The sequence below is a fragment of the Triticum dicoccoides genome, chromosome 2B (genome assembly GCF_002162155.2).
Source record: "Triticum dicoccoides isolate Atlit2015 ecotype Zavitan chromosome 2B, WEW_v2.0, whole genome shotgun sequence".
NCBI classification, from domain to species: Eukaryota; Viridiplantae; Streptophyta; class Magnoliopsida; order Poales; family Poaceae; genus Triticum; species Triticum dicoccoides.
Genome location: NC_041383.1, coordinates 796,601,002 through 796,608,878, shown reverse-complemented (window position 1 = coordinate 796,608,878; position 7,877 = coordinate 796,601,002).

Sequence of the window (7,877 nt, the reverse complement as noted above, 5' to 3'; positions counted from 1 at the left end):
GGATCCCTGGCCGCCGGCCAAACTATCCGGCTAGGTGGTTTTCTCATGACCGCCTGTTCGGCCACCGCTTCGACGATGACCTCTCGGGTCATTAAAAGCAATTTTCACGTCAACTCGGAATTCGCCGAGCAGCTAGATCCAATAGAGCTCTCGTCCGTAAACGAACTCTTGGATCGCATCGCCGCCCTGGGAGTCGCTACAGACTACGATCGGATCGGGCTTAAAACCGATCTGAGAGAGGTTAACTCTCCCCAGGTAACCCACCACGTCACGGTGGTAGAGGAACATCGCGGCGACTCTTCTCCTATATTGAAAACTAGTCGTGTCTGGGCTTCCGAACCCTGCATGCCGGATTCCCGCGAAGGGACGGACCTCGATCAAGCGCTGAACTTAAAGCCAGGCATCGGACCGGACTCGTTGGACAATGTTCCACTTTCCAAGCTTCCGAATTCGGAAACTTCTCGGCCCTTGAGCCTTGAGATGGGTAGGGTTCCGGACTCAATTAGACCCACCTACCCAGACATATGTGATCTATCTCTAATCCGGCAAGAGCCTGCTGAAACAGTACATCATTACTGGGCCAGATTCCTCCTGGTTATGGACAGGATAAAGGACTGCCGAGAGGAAAATGCAATCTCGATTTTTTGCAATAATTGCATGGACAAGGGGATCTTGAACGCCGTCAGCCGTCGTGAGATCACACGCTTCACCGACCTGGCATCTATAGTACGAAAGTACTGTGCGATGGAGAGTTTCCGGAAAACCGAAAATAAGTTCTGGGACAATCCGGCCCCGAATACAACCCTAGTCCGCAACAAAAGGGTGCATTACACTCAGGCACCAGGTACAAAAACCAAAAAGCAGAAACCCCATAAAGGGCACGGAACCGTACTGGAGGGATGGCTCAACGGGCCCTGTACAATTCACTGTACAGAGGGCGCCACCCCAACACATAGCCTTCGAACATGTTGGATATTACGGCAGGTGGCCAAAAGTGGCGAGGAGTTTCTAGCCCCGGAAAATCACACCAACAATACCAGTACGGTATCAACAGTCTTCGAAACTTTCGCATCAAACAATATGCGGAAACGAACGATCCGCAGCCTCGCCGAAGTCTACCAAGTAGCAACAACAAATCCTTGGAGCAACGCGACCATCACCTTCAACTCCAGCGACGAACCTAAATTCCGAACAGCTCGAGCACCAGCCGCATTGGTCCTCAGTCCAATAGTGGACGACTTTCGACTTACCAAGTTACTCATGGATGGCGGCAGCGGATTAAACCTCATCTACGAGGAAACTCTTCAAAAAATGGAAATAGTCTGGAGCCGCATTGAGCGAAGCAGCACAACCTTCAGAGGAATAATCCCTAGCCGGGAAGCGCGCTGCACCGGAAAAATCACACTTGATGTGGTGTTCGGCTCACGGGACAATTATAGGTCCGAAGAAATCACGTTCCAAGTGGCCCCGTTCAGCAGCGGATATCACGCTATATTAGGACGAGAGGCATTCACAATTTTTCAAGCCGTACCCCATTACGGGTACATGAAGCTCAAAATGCCTGGGCCCGGCGGGATAATCACTCTCGTTAGTGATCCGGACATAGCACTCCACGCCGAAAACAAAACAGCCGCATTAGCCCTGGAGGCACTATCCGAAGCCCTAGCGGCAGAGGAACTCACCGCGCTGCGCTCTACGGTGCATAGAGACGATGTGATACTCGATAAGAGATCCAAGTCCACCTCCTTTAAACCAGCGGACGAAATAATAAAATTCCAGGTCCATCCAACGGACCCGACAAAGACGGCCTCCATCAGGGCACAGTTGAACCCTGATGTAGACGCCGCACTGCGAGAATTCCTTCGGGAAAATTGGGACATTTTCGCCTGGCATCCTTCAGATATGCCAGGAATCCCACGCAGATTGGCAGAGCATAGCCTAAATATCCTAAAAGGGTTCAAGCCAGTCAAGCAGGCTCTTCGACGATTTTCCGAACCCAAAAGACAGGCAATGGGAGAAGAACTAGCCAAACTATTAGAAGCCGGATTCATCAGAGACATCAAACATCCGGATTGGCTAGCAAACCTGGTAATGGTACCAAAGAAGGACAAATCCTGGCGCCTATGTGTCGATTTCAAAGACCTAAACAAGGCCTGCCCAAAGGATCCCTTCCCCCTCCCCCGCATTGGCCAAATCATTGATGCCACCGCAGGGCACGATTCATTGTGCTTCCTGGACGCATACTCCGTCTATCATCAAATCAAGATGGCAGAAGCGGACCAAGCCGCAACGGCATTCATTACTCCATATGGACCATTCTGCTTCAACACGATGCCCTTCGGACTTAAAAATGCCGGCGCAACATATCAGCGCATGATTCAGACATGTCTGGCTACTCAGATCGGCAAAACAGTAGAGGCATACGTAGACGACGTAGTCGTCAAAACCAAACACGTCAAAACTCTAGTAGACGATTTGAGGGTCACGTTCAACAACCTCTGAGCATATGACATCAAGCTAAATCTGGAAAAATGCGTTTTCGGCGTACCAGCCGGAAAGCTCTTGGGCTTCATTGTATCCGGTAGAGGAATTGAAGCGAACCCGGCCAAGATCCAAGCTCTGTCACAGCTGGATATTCCAATAGACCTCAAACAGATCCAAAAATTGACTGGATGCGTGGCGGCTTCAGCCACTTTATCTCCCGCTTAGGAGAAAAGGCATTGCCCCTCTATCTCCTCCTCAGACGCACCGAACACTTCGAGCGGACGGATGCTGCCACTGTCGGACTCGAACAAATAAAAGCCATATTGGCAACAAATCCGGTCCTGGCTGCGCCTAACCTGGGCGAACCAATGTTGTTATACATCGCGGCAACACATCAAGTTGTAAGCGCGGTACTCGTCGTAGAACGAGAGACAGAAGGGCATAAATTCCCTCTTCAAAAACCAGTATACTACATATCCACTGTTTTAACTCCCTGCAAGTCCCGTTACCCGCACTATCAAAAGATAGCGTATGCGGTGTTCATGGCATCCCGGAAGCTACGACACTACTTTCAAGAGTGTTCGATAACAGTGGCCTCCGAAGTACCCCTAAATGACATTATAAATAACCGCGACGCAACGGGCATGATTGCAAAATGGGCCATTGAGCTCTTACCATTCCATATAACTTACAAGCCCCGGCGAGCTATAAAGTCGCAAGTTTTGGCTGACTTTGTCGCTGAGTGGACTGAAGCCGAACTCCCTAAAGAGTACGACGCATACTCCAATTGGATTATGCATTTCGACGGCTCCAAAATGTTGGCCAGATTGGGGGCTGGCGTCGTACTGACGTCCCCAACCGGGGACACAGTCCAATACATACTTCAGATAATGTACACGGACTCCAACAACGCAGCCGAATACGAGGCCCTCTTACATGGCCTCCGGATGGCAATCTCCATGGGCATTCAACGCCTAGAGGTGCGCGGGGACTCAAACCTCGCAATATCCCAAGTAAATGGAGACTTTGACGCCAAGGATCCGAAAATGGCAGCCTATCGCAACGCTGTCTTTAAAATGTCAGCTCGGTTCGACGGACTCGAATTCCACCACATAGCTAGGGATAATAACCAAGCGGCCGACGTATTGGCACGCATCGGCGCAAAACGTGACGCTATCCCTCCAAACATCTTCCTGGAACGGCTGTTCAAGCCATCCGTACTATGGGAAGAGGAGTCCGGAAATAACAAACCGGAAGCAGCCGCACCAACCGACACAGAGCAATTTGACATAATCGGCGATTCAGCCGATGAAATAACACCTTCAGCCCACGACATAATGGTCGTAATCGCCCCGTGGACAGAGCCATTCCTAGCCTACTTGCTTAGGCAGGAACTTCCCGAAGACCAAAATGAGGCCCGCTGCGTAATTCGGCGATCTAAAGCCTACAAGGTCCATGAGGGAGAACTTTATAAGAAAAGCACAACCGGAGTCCTTCAAAGGTGTATCTCCGAAGAGGAAGGGCGAGACCTTCTGGCTGAAATTCACGCTGGACTAGGCGGACACCACGCCGCAACCCGGGCCCTTGTAGGAAAGGCATTCCGTACAGGATTTTATTGGCCGACGGCCCGGGCAGATGCTCAGGACTTAGTCCAAAGATGCGTCGGTTGTCAGCTCTTTGCTAATCAGAGCCATATGCCACCCACCGCCCTCAAAACTATACCCATTACCTGGCCGTTCGCGGTCTGGGGGCTTGACATGGTTGGGCCACTTAAAGGGGGAACCCACAAGCAAAGGTACCTATTGGTCATGGTGGATAAATTCACCAAATGGATAGAGGCCAAGCCAGTTAAAACGGCAGAGTCCGGACCAGTGATAGACTTCATATCCGGGGTAGTACACCGTTACGGTGTCCCCCACAGCATCATCACCGATAACGGCACGAACTTCACGGCCGATGAGGTTAAATCATGGTGCAAAAATATGGACATCAAGCTCGATTACGCTTCAGTCTATCATCCTCAAACCAACGGTCAAGTGGAACGAGCAAATGGTCTAATAATGAGCGGCATCAAACCCAGACTAGTGCGGTCCCTTACGAAATCTGACACGCACTAGGTAGAGGAGCTCGACTCCGTACTCTGGGGGCTGCGGACAACGCCTAACCATACTACCAGATTCACACCAGTTTTTATGGTATACGGCGCAGAAGCAGTTTTGCCCTGCGACATCATTCATGACTCACCTCGAGTGCGCATGTACGAAGATAGAGAAGCCGAGTTGGATCGGCAGGACATCTTGGACGCATTGGAGGAAGAACGCGACGTCGCCAAGGCTCGTTCCGCATTTTATCAGCAGCAGGCTCGAAGATACCAAAGCAGAGAAGTACGGGCCAAGACTTACAACGTTGGCGAACTAGTTCTACGCCTGCCGGACAAGAAAAAGGACAAGCTCAAGCCCAAATGGGAAGGCCCCTTCATCATCGATCAAGTCTTGACCGGCGGAGCGTACCGTCTACGAAATGCGTCGGATAACCGACTCGAGCCGAACCCATGGAATGCAGCCCGCCTCCGAAGATTCTATGCCTAGCGCTGGACTAAGAGTTCGTCCCTTTCCCCCGTCCAAAATTTTTATACTTCAGCTGTCTTTTGTTTATCTTTTTTCTCTCACCCCTATTCATCAAAGCCTTAAAAGGCTTACTTGCGCATCGTTCGCACGCAATTGATGTGCTATCCGCACTCATTATACCTGGGGGCTTCTTTAACAGAAGCTTATTTATAAGGGCTTCATGCCCAAAACATGTGTCACACTTCCACATGTACCCTTTTATTCACCATTATATGCATCGATATGACTTAGGTTTTGGCCAAGCTGGGTTGCCTGGCTCCTGTGCTTACCCCTACGTTCCCGATTGTTCGGCTAGGAGGTAAAGGGAGCACCTCTACGATTGTTACTGCCGGGTCAGCCGGATGTGTACCTCAGACTGGGTGAAGCCGAAAGCTAGCGTTCTTAAGGGAATATTCGGTCGGTGATTTGAAAGATGATTTTTTACCAATTTATTTATCTGCCCCCAGATGTTATCTTGCTCTTTTCGCAGTCCGGACATGCACTTTAGGGCATGCCTCCCCAGAGGAAAGGAACCCTTAACGGAACTATTCTCCCTGGAAGATGTTTCTTACTAACCATGTAATATAACATAACTAGTTGGGCACTTGTCTGATAAAGCACTAATGACCCCTACGCCTGGTCTCCATGCATGCCCCGGTTGTTTCTTAACTGAGAAGGTATTCGGAGACACTCCGGACTCTAGGGTCCTGAGGTTGAAGCGAAAAGGTCGGCAAAGACAAACGATCTACAATCCGGCTAGAAGGCATTTTACATGTCATTTTATAATACATTGTCAAATCGACTGACTGTATTCCTCCTCAATCCCGTCTAACAGGCTGTCTAATTTACAGTCCTGTTGGGAAAATTTAGCGGCCAACTCTACTTGGCCGTATACTAAACTCACAGGGATCTACTTCCCATCGGGCCCCACAGGTCCGACCTCGGCCATGTGGTTGGGATCCGCCTTCTTGTACCGCGTCTTCACCATGGCCCAGGCCTCCCTGGCACCTTGGCGGCAGGCTGAAATCTTCCATAAATGGAAGCGCTGCCGCACTCCTCGAAGCTTCCCCGCAAGCTCCCCAAGGCCCTCGGGTAGGGAGAAGGCTGGCCATAAAGCCTGGATGACGCCGCTCATTGCCTGCCGAACTTGTTCGATCAGTTGCAACAGCTCGGGAAGTTGATCACCCGTTGATACGGGCATCTCCTCCGCAGGGCGACCTGTGAGTATACCTACAGACATATTTTGTCAATAGACTTCCTCGCCGAACTCTTCTTTTCAAAGGAGTTCGCTTAAACACTTACTATAGATGCCGCGACGAAGCCGCTGATTCTCCTTAACGGAGCCAGACAGCTCGGCCCGAACGCCTTTCAGCTCTTCTCCAAGCTGGGCATGGGCATCCTGGAGCTTGTTCCTTTCGTGCTGCACCTTATGCAGCACCCTCTCACCGGCCTTCAGCTGGCGCAGAAGTTCTTGCCGGTCCGGATCTTGTCCGGCAGCACCTGCAATGTCATTTTCAGACTTGCGCACAGGCCAAACACTACTTATCTTTTTAAAATAATGTGTTACCAGGAGAGGTCCCTGTGTTTCCTCCTGCGGCAGCGAGTGCGGCCTCAAGTTGGGCCTTACACTCTTGCAGCTCCTGAGACAGTTGGGTATTCTTCTTTGTAAGATCCCACAGTTAAAATGATCCTTAAATCAGTTAATACAACTACTTTAAGTCTCGGGGGCTACTGGCATATACAACTATTAAAATCTCTTACCCGTATGTCTTTTACATACTGCTCCGTGGCTCTGGTCAAACCATCTTGAGCGGCACGGAGGTGCGCGTCCCCCGCGTTAAAGGCATTCAACGCCTCAGGGGAGAAGCACGCGTCACGAAAAACTGTTCGGCGGCGCCTGTGGTTCATGGCGCTCTCCACCTCAGATTTGGTGGCGGACAGTCTGTCGGCATCCTCCGTTGGAGGAGTATCCGGCTCATGCCTTGCGCTCGCCTCCCCCTCCGGACCAGGTGCTGGAGCTTGGCTGGTAGAGGTTGGGTTGGCAACCTCTGCGCCCGCAGTCCGGCGGGCGCTTTTTCTCCTACAAAAGTTATAAGCACTCAAACGCTTCCTAGGAACGTTGTTCTAAATAACGAACCATGAGCTATACCTTTGCGGCAGCGTTTCAATTCGCGCCGCGCTCTTCTTCTGCCTGCTGGGCCGGGCTGACCCTTGTTGGTCAGCCGCCGCGGGTTCGGCTTCCTGCCTTGAAGGCACCGCCTGCAGTTATACGGTGGTCAGAAACGCGCGAAGATGGAATGATGGTGTTAGGAATTCGGTCATAAGTACCTGGGAAGCCGGTGACAAGCCGGGGTAGTCGGCCGTAATGGCGACTAAAGCATTGTCCATGCTGAGCTGGTGGAACACCCCATCAATTAGCTCCACCTTTATATCCGGATCCTCTTCGGAGGTCGGATCAAGGGATCTTCCCGGATCCTCGGGTTGTGGAGCGGGACTGTGAATTTCCTCCACATCCCGGCGCAGTTCCTGCGTCAAAATCACAGAGTAAGGTACTCGACTTTAAAAGCACGGGTCGGATGAATAAACGTCCGCTTACCCAGCTCCGAGGGTTATTCATGGAAAACCCATTCAATGGGTTCGTACGGAGGAAGTCTTCTTTCTCCCCCTTGTACAGGCCGGACAGGATCTTCACCAGATCCTCGGCCGATCCCGGCCACTTGCGGCCGTGGCGGGTGGCGTCGTCCTCCCCGTTGAAATTCCACATTGGGTGGCCCCTGTATTGCAGCG